Below are 12,000 nucleotides of genomic sequence, written 5' to 3'. Positions count from 1 at the left end.
GGCCCGGTCTATTAGTAACTAAAGAAAAAATTCAAAATACAAGATGCTTATCAACAACAATAATAAAGATATGTCATCTATAATTTTTCACCATATAAGCCTATATAAACTTAAAAAATAAATAATAAAAAACTAAAGTTGTAACTAAGCAAAATTAGTATTATTATTTGTTTACAGCAGGATAGAATGAATTAATAACAATAAAAAATAGTAAGACAAAAATTCTAATCTACGTATTAAATCCAATGAATGATTTTGTTACTTTAATAAAAAGGTATCTAACAAGTGCGTAATGGGAAACCACTGTCTTGGTTGATTTTCATCCAAATTATTCTAATCTGCTAAACAATGTACTTCTTCCTTATTCATCTAGTACAGATATTTATTTATTTTGCTATTCGCATAGAACATTAATGTATATTGGTCTCTCTACAAATCTATTAAGATGCAAACACAAATGACACGTCCTTAGCCCTCCAGGAATCCAGCTTGACAGTGAGGAGCATTGCATTAGTGGAGATATTAAACACCTTCACTTCATAGGCCAACTATGGTTATTATTAGAATTCTCAAATTACGTATGATAGGTATTTTTTTTATTTTATCTTAATAGTCGCTATTATGAGATGTAAGCCTTAGCAACAAATTAGCAAAGCAAGCCCATTGTCGTGAATTAAGAAGAGGAGGTAACTTATTTCCAACATAAATGTAACATTTTGGTAAGACTTACAATTGATGGTTACTAATCGGAAAACAACAAGATTGCAGCACTCTAACTCCGACTTTTTTTTACTGTTATCACTAAATATAGTTTAGAAAATTTTCCGATCGTAGGATCAAGGCTGTTCAATTGGGGACACAAACATAAGGAAACTGCTATACAAAACCCGCCTCTTAGGACTCGATCGATAGGGCTCGAGGTCCTAGCCCTGCATGTTATTTGTTGACCAACATTTGTAAGTCTGAGCTGATGTAGTTTATCGATTCATGACACAGAATTCGGCATAACGTATTTTCCTAGATGCCCTCATGATTATATACTCTATTGGTAAAACAGTAACCAGAAAGAGAAAGTCACGCTCAAATACGATGCTTTCATTTTAGATAATTATAAATATCTACATAAATAGTCCATAAGTGTTCATTGTTCGCTTCGCTTTCTTCTTTGTAGGTATTTGGGTATGTTGAATTTTAGATACCCAGGAGGGTCAGGTGCACAAGACCTCTTCCTCCATCTCTGACTTTCATGTCGGCTACTACTATGTTGTTGTTGTAGTGATTTTGGACCAGAGTAACCCTCAGTACTCCGGCCCTTTGCTGTGTTTCAGTACACTACTTTCTTGTAAAATAGTCACATTTCAGTAATTATACCTTACATATATCTATACATTACTACAGTTTAGAAATATGATATTAAACTTGGTTTACTTTATTAAAAAAAATAATTGTGTCTTCTAGCTACGACCTTTGTACTTGTGAAAGATATGAAATGAAATACTTTTTTAGGTTTTATATATACAATTCAATAACCAAAAAAATCATAAATTACTATATTGATACCATATAATTCCACTAGAATGTATGAAGCTTATTAGCTAACCTATGTTTGTCTGAAAAAAAAGAAGAAATTTCAAGCAGACTAAATGTACAACCTGCCCATTTAAATTTTGGTTTGAAAGAATAAAGTGGCCTTCTAACACATTAAAATGGCAATGAAAATCACTTGATAGACATTCTAAAATATCTATTGGTTATTCACATGTCATATATTCAAGTAAGAGCATGTACAGGGCCACCGTGTTTGTTTGATTCAGTTCACAAATCATCTCAGCAAAATTAAAAGATATAAATCTCATTTTATATTCTACCTTAATGATTGAGTTCCTAATTCATATGAATCTATGTAACAAGAAATTTAAGTCCTAGAAAGTGATGTTCATTGTTCTGGAACTCTGGTTATTTAGTTTAAATTCGTCTATAATATCCCATGATCAGCTTCAGGGTTCATCACAAAGTTAATATGCTGTCATATTCTCCCTTTAGTAAATCGACGAAAGTGAAACACAATCCAGAAGAGGTGAATACAAACTTTCTGATGCGTATGAAAGACAATTATTTTTTTGCTGTACCTAAATAATCATATATAAAGCAAACATATCACAAAACACAAGATTAGTGAATCACTATTTAAAGAAGTAATAAGGTGTGAATCACTATTTAAAGAAGTAATAAGATGTGAATCACTATTTAAAGAAGTAATAAGATGTGAATCACTATTTAAAGAAGTAATAAGGTGTGAACTGTACAGAGTAAAGTAAAGTTGCTTCCTTTGTGAAACTGACGATGACCGAAGAAGGTCGAAACGTTGTTCGCTCCTCTATTAGTGCCTTCCATACCAGCCGTTTTTAAATATATAATTTTCTCTACAAGTGGGTTTTCTCGTCATCACGGATTAAAGTTGCTTCCTGCGTGTAGAAAAGAATGTGAATGAATTGAATCTAAAGTATTTGTAAACTTTCATGGAAAGTTCGCATTATTTTCACCACAAAACCCTCTATCAACAAGATATCGATTCTGATATTTATAATAAATACACTATTTATAATAAATAACCTTACTTTAAAAAAAAAGAACTTGATATTACTAAACCATTCACTGTACAGATTTCTTAGCAAGAGAACTGATATTAATGCATCAATCTCGTCAAACAAATTGACCTTAATAAACTAGTAACAAAGTTGTGAACTTCTTTCCATAATTTAACAAATTATATGGCGTTATTTAGGTACTTTCAGATAAACTTCTCATACAGATAGTCCGAAGGTACTTAAATAATTTACGAAAAGAATGTGATTAGCCGTAAATGTGAATTAATCTTGGCCACAAACTGAGATTGCATGATATATCAGTCATGTCAAATACAGAGCTTATACTTTCATGGCCATGTATCTTCTCTCAGCACTCCAACCCCCCCAAAGTGTGGAATATCCCAGATGGAGGGGAAGGAATATATAATTAGGCAAGTTGTATAAGTTGGGAATTTATCTACTCTTGAATACATAGCATCTGAACGATAACCCATATAGGTAACCTACAAGCTAGTAAGATGTTGCACGAGAACTTTAATCTGTCTTGAAAATTATTTGTAACTTCTTTGAACGCAAAATCCTGATTCTTCTTCGAACCTGCAGCCAGTTAGTTTCTCTTTCTGTTTGTTGCTCGCAGTACGTTTCTTTCAAATATAGCGTTTTTACAGAACTTCTGATTATGCAGTTTTTCTCGGGAGTTCCACGTCATTCACAGTACAAACTTCAACAAAGGATCTTATCCTGATACGTCATTCACGATAAAATTCAGTTCTCTCAACAAAGAAATTTATCACAAAAAAGAACATCAAGACATATTGTAACTGATTTTAAACACGAATTTGACTAGACGAAACTCGTTACTTTTATATTTCCATTATATTTTAATATCTGTAATTAATATAAAGTACGATTTTATCTTATGTTATAATCTTTAACTGAGATCAAATGTAAATAAAAAGTAAAAATTTGCCAAGAGTGTAACAATCTTGCAAGATATTTGATTAAGTAATTATTTGACGTTTAAAAAGAAAAGTGCATAAAATGTTCACGTAAGTCTACTCTTGACCTTTGACATTATAAATACCAAAAACAACATGTGCTACTGTTTGGGCAACCTTCAGTTCAGAATCAAATTTCTTTTTAATTTTTAACTAACTTCTGAAAACAAAGACCTGATTAAACAACAGGAATATTAGAATCTTGGAAATTATAGAAGATGTTAAGTATTATTTTAATGTTTCTGACTTCTTTTCGACTGCTGGAAGTAAATTCATATTACATACAAAAAGCCTAAAATCTCGTTTATATTTAAACTTGCATCACAAACTAATATATTTCTGTTCGTCATCATAAAAAATGAACACTATGAACACGTTTCAGAATTTCTTGCGCTACGTTTCCAAGTTCTTTCACTTTACTTATATATTCTTTTATAGTTAATACAACTGTATGAAAACAAAATAATATTTATTTTCTAATTCAGTGACGCTACCGTTGAATTTTTGTGCTCTTTGAGCTCCTACAACGTGAATCATATTAATCCTATAACTTGTTTGTTTGTTTTGGAATTTCGCACAAAGCTACTCGAGGACTGTCTGTGCTAGCCGTTCCTAATTTAGCAGTGTAAGACCAGAGGGAAGGCAGTTAGTCATCACCACCTACCGCCAACTCTTGGGCTACTCTTTTACCAATGAATAGTGGGATTGACCGTCACATATAACGCACCCACGGTTGATAGGGCAAGAATGTTTGGTGCGAGGGGTTCCAAATAGATTCAGCAACAAGCGTTTATTCACCTTGCGCTAATAGAGGTTGGTTTATAAAAGGTCTGTTAAAAAACAACAACAGAAAATGCCATGACCGAATCAAAGTCACAATTTCGAACTGTATCGGCTCACGTGAGCACAGCTAGATCGAGGATGGAAAATGTGCTTTTGTGAAGCTAATAGTAATTAATAACTCATCAAGTTATATTAACAAACGCCGTGCATCGCATTGGCTTTACGAACATGACGCGATGGTACGCTTAAATATTATTCGACGTGTTAGTCTATGAATACGATAATTAAGAGTTCGTGAAGTAGGAAATACGTCAACAGCGAGTGGAAAAATTGATATGACCGCAGCACATGAGCCGTTAGAATAATAGCTGGCCCGGCATGGCCAAGCGCGTAAGGCGTGCGACTCGTAATCCGAGGGTCGCGGGTTCGCGCCCACGTCGCGCTAAACATGCTCACCCTCCCAGCCGTGGGGGCGTATAATGTGACGGTCAATCCCACTTTTCGTTGGTAAAAGAGTAGCCCAAGAGTTGGCGGTGGGTGATGATGACTAGCTGCCTTCCCTCTAGTCTTACACTGCTAAATTAGAGACGGCTAGCACAGATAGCCCTCGAGTAGCTTTGTGCGAAATTCCAAAAAAACAAAACAAAACAAAAACAAGAATAATAGCTTATCAATTTAAATACGATCTTTCGGGAACCAATCAAGACTGACTCACCCAGTTCTCACATGAATTTGTGATATCACGATGCCATAAGGACTGAAAGACAGTTCTGCTTTAGATATATATGCACTGCTGGCCAAAATCTTAAGGCCAATGAACATAAAGAAAAATATGCATTTTGCGTTGTTAGACTTAACCACTTATTTGAGTATAGCTTCGAAAGATGAAAATAAGGAAAGGGAAAACAAAAATAAAAAACTTTTTTAGCATTTAATAGAAAAAATGTGAGCACTATGAAATTAGCCTAAATACTAGCTGGTCAAAAGAACATACTGAAACAAAGGGTTAATCGGTAAACATGTAACGAAATTTAATCATTTGTGTTCAAGCATTAGCGTTGTCAACATCTCCCACTGACATCTCCTGTGTTACATTGGGTAAAAACATAGCAAAGGCTAAAAAGTTGAGAGAGTTTGAACGTGGCAGAATTGTCGAGCTGCAAAAGCAAGGTCTCTCTCAATGTGCCATCGCTGGTGAGATCGGGCGTAGTAAAATCGGGCTGTTGCAAATTTCTTAAAAGACCATGAGGGATACGGAACGAGAGTTTCAAGCAGTCGGCCCAAAAAATTTCGCCAGCGTTGAGTAGGAGGACTCGACGGGTTGTCAGGCAAGACACCAGGCGATCGTTGAACCATATTAAGGCCCTTAGGGATGCAGAATGCAGCTCAAAAACAGTAAAACGGCATCTACGAGAGAAAGGCTTTAAAAACCGTAAACGTCTTCAAAGGCCAAGCCTCCTTCAACACCACGAAACATCTCGGTTAAACTTTGCTGAGAAGCACCAAACATGAGACGTAGAAAAGTGGACGAAGGTGTTCTTCTCTGATTAGAAAAAATTTAACCTGGATGGTTAAATTACTGGCACGATAATGATATCCCACCGGAGACATTTTCTACACGACACAGTGGAGGAGGTTCCATCATGATCTGGGGTGCTTTCTCCTTCCATGGAATAATGGAGCTTCAGGTTATATAGGGGCGTCAAACAGCAGCTGGCTACCTTGGGATGTTGGAGAGAGCATCCTTATTGACTGAAGACTCTCGCTTGTGTGGAAATGACTGGATCTTTCAGCAGGACAACGCTGAAATCCACAATGCCTGCAGGACAAAGGACTTTTTCATGGCGAATAGCATGATTCTTTTGGACCATCCAGCGTGTTCACCTGAACATTGAAAATGTTTGGGGGTGGATGGCAAGGGAAGTCTGTAGAAATGGACGTCAATTCCAAACAGTGCATGATCTTCGTGAAGTCATCTTCACTTCTTGGAATAACATTCCTGCCAGCCTTCTGCAAACGCTTATATCGACCATGCCAAAGCGAATGTTTGAAGTTATTCGCAATGTTGGGCATTTCCTACCCTGTTTGGGACTTCTTTTTGGTATGGTCTTAAACTGTTGACCAGCTAGGATTTATGCTAATTTAATAATGTTCACATTTTCTCTATTAAATGTTATTTTTTTTATTTTCCCTTTTCTTATTTTCATCTTTCGAAGCTCTACTCAAATAAGTGGTTGAATCTAACAACGCAAAATGCATATTTTTCTTTATGTTCATTGGCCTTAAGATTTTGGCCAGCAGTGTATATATACATAGACATATGAAACTGCTGTTTGAAACTACTATAGTTATCCAAGTATATAACTATCATTCCATTTCTAATAAAGAGAAATCATAATCAAACATTACTTAAAAACAAGTTTGTATGTTGTTTAGCTAACTGCAGTCTTGAATAATGTTTTACCCAAGTTATTCTACTTATATGTTATAGCAAGGCTAGTAACAGAGCATATGGAAATTTCTTGCATATGCGTACACGTTCTGTCTTTATCCACCTGACTGTTTTATTGGTATTGTAATAGTGGCTGTGAATTCTGTACACATTCCTGCGTATAAAGTAGTTCACGTTGCTGACAACGACTTGGTCAACTGGATTCAATAGTATAATAAATTTATTAATTCACTCACTAGTCCTTCTACTTTAAACACTCCGGAACAATGATATCTCAGTTATGATAAAAGATACCACTTTTATCACAGAAATCATTTGAATACAATGTTACCCTAAAACTTTCATGCTCTACGTAATATGTACACTGATTTTAATAGATCAAAGAGATAAAACTTGAATATCAGAAACTAGACTCTGTCTCCGAGTGGTAAAAAAGAAGAATAAAATGTCTCCCGACGTATATAACAATGTAATATAACCTCTAACATTCAACGAAACTGGACTCGCGAGTCAAATAGAAACACAAAGTATAATTTGACTCCCAGTGTACATAAAAAATGGAGTATAAGCCCCTAACACTAACAGAAACTGAGAATATGAATCCCAATGCTTTATTAAAACTCAAATTTTACTCTAAAAGCTTCGCCACTTAGTGATTCATACTGAAGTCTTACACGCTAAAAATCAGGTTTCGTGGTTAGCACAGCGCAGAATGATTATTGTATAGTTTTTTACTTTAACACAAAGAAACTAACTTATAGTGTCATGGTCATTACTTTTACTTCCAGCGGATCAACGAAAAAATTTTGAACAACTAAAACTCGACATAGACGTCCACCAAGAAGAGAAGCTATAAAATTCAGAACTATAAAGCATTGAAAAGAAAATATTCATGGAGTCTGACTACAACACTAACAGAATTTGGACTCCGGCACAAACAGAACGTAGAATCTGATTCTGAACATATATGATTAGAGTAAACAGAAATTGAAACTAACTCACAATGTTTTTAATTTCAGTAACAGCTGGATACTACAAGATTCTAGAACAAAAACAAAAAGTAAAAACCAAAGAAGTTAATATGATTTCGTCACAATAGGAAGTCATCATTCGTTATTTAAAAAACAGGCAAAATACTATAATAGTTATATACATACCTAACGTCTGCCGAATTAAACACCATGCATGTAAAATAAAATGTATTTATCTATGATTATGTCAGTGATAATAATAAAAAAATAGAGGCACTAATATGGAATTCGGATTTCAACAAACATTAAAAATCTTCAAAGTAAATATACTAGAATGTTATGCGAGGTGCGGAATTTCATAAAGAGATTTTGGCCGTTGAGAAAAACTTAATTTTTCTTAAACAGTAAGTCGGTGTTTAAAAGATATATATATATATATATATTAAGTCTACCTAAAACTGATAAAAGATCGTATAATATTTGTTCAATATATCAGTGTTAACTATCCTTTACGTAACTTACAACTGGTCTGCAACCCATTTACGTATATTTAGCATAAAGTCGGAAATCATGTATTTATTGATATTATATTAAACACACTAATTTTTTCTTCAACTCAACGTTTCAATTTGTTTAAAATATGTGTAACGATAGAGCGTTTATGTGTTCTCTACAGAATTTATGACAATATGTAGTCACGAAGAAAGGTTTCAGCGCTCTCTTTCTAGCTACAGTGACACATCCCTCGGCCTCAGTATCTCCTACTGTTCTCCGAAACAACCTTCCATGCAGGTTGCAAAGGTATCTGGTGTAAGTAATACGTACTTCGTGGCAAAAAGCATCATTTTGTTGAAACAGTTGTCGTAAGTGACACGTGTTTGTGACAGAAAGCATTATTCTGTTGAAACAAATGTTTTAAGTGTTATGTCTTTTGTGGCAGAAGGCATCATTGTCATGTTAGAAAAATTATTGTAAATGATATTTGCTTTATGGAAGAAAACATTATCTTATAAGGACAAGTGTGGTAAACACAAATGCTTTGTTTTGTGGCAGAAAACATTATTTTACTTAAAGATCAGTCATTCGTGATTGGTGACAGAAAGCATCATCCTTTTAAGCAACACTCTACCATGCTGACAAGAAAATTCACTCATGGCATTAGAACATGTTTGTTTTGGATTTCGCACAAAGCTACACGAGGACTATCTGCGCTATCCGTCTCAAATTTAGCAGTGTAAGACTAGAGGGAAGAAAGCTAATTATCACCACCCACCGCCAACTCTTGGGCTACTCTTTTACCAATCAATAGTTGGATTGACAGTCGCATTATAACGCCCACACGGCTGAAAGGGCGAACATGTTTGGTTTGACGAGGATTTGAACCCGCGACCCTCAGATTAGAGTCGAGTGTCTTAACCACCTGGCCATGCCGAGCCTAGAACATGTTAATTTAGATATAAAAGCATTTAATAATCGGTCCCATGCCGTTGTGTCTACCTCAAATTAGCATCTAATAAATAAGCAAAAAGATTTACGATTTATAGGATGTTAAAGAGCTGAATAGCAACAGAAATATTTTTCACATTAAGTTTTTATCGTGTGGAAGTTTCACTCAAAGTACTTTTTTAAGTTATCATACCTGGACTTATAGTAGAAGACTATAGATAATAATAAAATTTACATTTTTTTTAACATTTAGCATTACTAAGTATACATGTCACAAGATATGTATTTAGTAGTGATCAATGTAACAAACGTAAATTTTTTCAGTCATCAGTGTACAATTTTATATAATGTCAGTCTTCTATTGTAAATCTAGGTATGGTAAAAAAAAAATTAAAATTGTTATGGATTAAGAATGTAAAATCATTACTGTTTAGCCCGGCAGGTGGCAAGGGCAGTTGATTCGTAATCGCAGATTTTAATTCCAGTCATAGTAAACATGCTCAACAATTCAGCCATGAGGGTGTTATAATGTTACACCCAATCCTACTGTTCGTTGGTAAAAAGAGTAGCTCAAGAGTTGATTGTGAGTGGTAATGACTAACTGCTTTCCTTTAGTCTATCAGTGGCAGATAGTTCTCGAATAATTTTGCGCGAAACTCGACAAACAGAGCAAGATTGGTTTTTTTTTCTAATCAAACGGAAATGTTTGTTTTGAATTTTGTGTAAAGCTATAGTAGGGCTATGTGCACTATTTATCTCTAATTTAGCAGTGATAGGCTAAATGGAAGAAAGATATTCAGCACCAACCACCGTCAGCTCTTGGGCTGCAATATACAAACTAATGGTAAGACTAACTGCCACTTCCTAACAATCACAAGACTGAAAGGGTGATCATATTTAGTACGATGAAATTCAAACCAGCAACCCACAGATTTCGAGACGAGTAACCTAACCACTAGGGTTTTTTTTTTGTTTTTGTACTTACACATGGTTTTATCAGTTAATACTGATTTAAGTACACATGGATCGCGTGTCGTGGTTAGTGCGACAGTCTGTGAATTCAAGATTTAGATAATAATATGCTGAAAAATCTTATCCACATTTTCAGCTGTGTGGGCATAATTGTCATACGTAGTTATTTCATGAACTAATTGTACATATGGTGGATACTGCTAATTGGTTATCCTCCATCTGATTGTGCCTAAATACTAGGGATCTCTGATCTGGTTGTTTACTCAACGTGCGAGATGAAAATAAATCACCAAAAATACAAATACCATATCATATCCGATAACAATACTGTATAATAGAATATGTTTAATAAAACTAGGAACGGCACATACTACTTACATACATCAGAATTAGCCTATAGTTAATAAAACTCTTAAAGATCTTTTTAATCTTGACTGTAGTGTTGTTGAAGGATATTATTTTGTTCTGATATGTTAATTTCTCCTGTCTATACTGATATTCTTCTCCAAGGATCAAGGTAAAACATTCTCTCCGCAATTATCAAGATTCGCCAGAGAGACGTCACCTGTCTCTGCTTCTTCATCAAATCCTGTCAGTGGATAGTAAGTGGTTATGTTTGCCTGCTCTGCAATTTAAATAGTTACTTTAATTCGACGTTAAATGCTACATTAATGGTTTACTAACATTATTGAAATTATTATTAAAAGATTAGTTAATGTATTTTGACTCGCGTTTGTTACAAACTTGCATGTGTCTAAAGTACGTGAACGCATTAATCATTAGCATTTTTTTTTATTTCGCGATATCTCCAGTAAAATATTGTTAAACCTTTAAATATGCGCATTAATTTTATTACGTTTTTGCATTTAATAAATATTACTTTTCACTTTATTTACATTGTCTTAAGTCTCTTCCTTGCTTTAAACTGAGATTTAACTCCGCAATACATTCCATGAAGGTCCTCACATTATTGGCGGTTGTTAATGACAAGATTCCCACGTTCTCAAATGAAAGGTTAATTTTCGAGAACTTCTTTGATATAATATTGGGTTAGGGCAGGGATGAAACTTTGTTGGTACTCACCGGCACTGAATAACCATAAATTAAGCCAGTCCTAGTCCTGGTTTATTTAGGATGCTTGAGTTTTTCATGTCATCACGTATATTTTTTTTCTTCTAAAAAACAGATCAACCTCACTCAGCTGAGTACCTTCACTTCGAGAATTTTACCACAACGAGCTACACAACCAAACTGTACGAAACAGTATAAAAACAAGCAAGGGTTTTTGGAAGGAAAAACAAAACAACAACATCTCTATGTTTATAATGGTTAGAAAAATTGGGACCTTCGCTTGCATTATATAATTAAAATATTTCATTTCAATGAGGCTGTATATATTCCATGGCCGTGAAATGTTAAGTATTTCTCTTTAGAAATCTAAACAGTCTTAACTCATTGTCCTGTACAAGGAACTAGATAAATAATGTAGAGTTAGATTAGCATTAGGTCTATTGCACTTTTTATGTCGATTATAATTAATTATAATCATTATATTCACAGCGACACGAGGTGTTGGAATTACAATGTCAGTTTGCTGGTACGCAGTACTGAAAATAGACACGCATCCATAACACTGCACATAACATTTTTTTATTGGTTTCTTACTGCAATATGTTAAGCTTGTTTTGAATTCCGCGCAAAGCTACACAAGGGCTATTTGTACTAGTCGTCCCTAATTGTAAGATTAGAGAGAAGGCAGGTACTCATAACCATTCACCACCAAGTCTTAA

Source organism: Tachypleus tridentatus, chromosome 1 (genome assembly GCF_004210375.1).
Source record: "Tachypleus tridentatus isolate NWPU-2018 chromosome 1, ASM421037v1, whole genome shotgun sequence".
Classification (NCBI taxonomy): domain Eukaryota; kingdom Metazoa; phylum Arthropoda; class Merostomata; order Xiphosura; family Limulidae; genus Tachypleus; species Tachypleus tridentatus.
Note: the sequence above shows the minus strand (reverse complement) of the source record.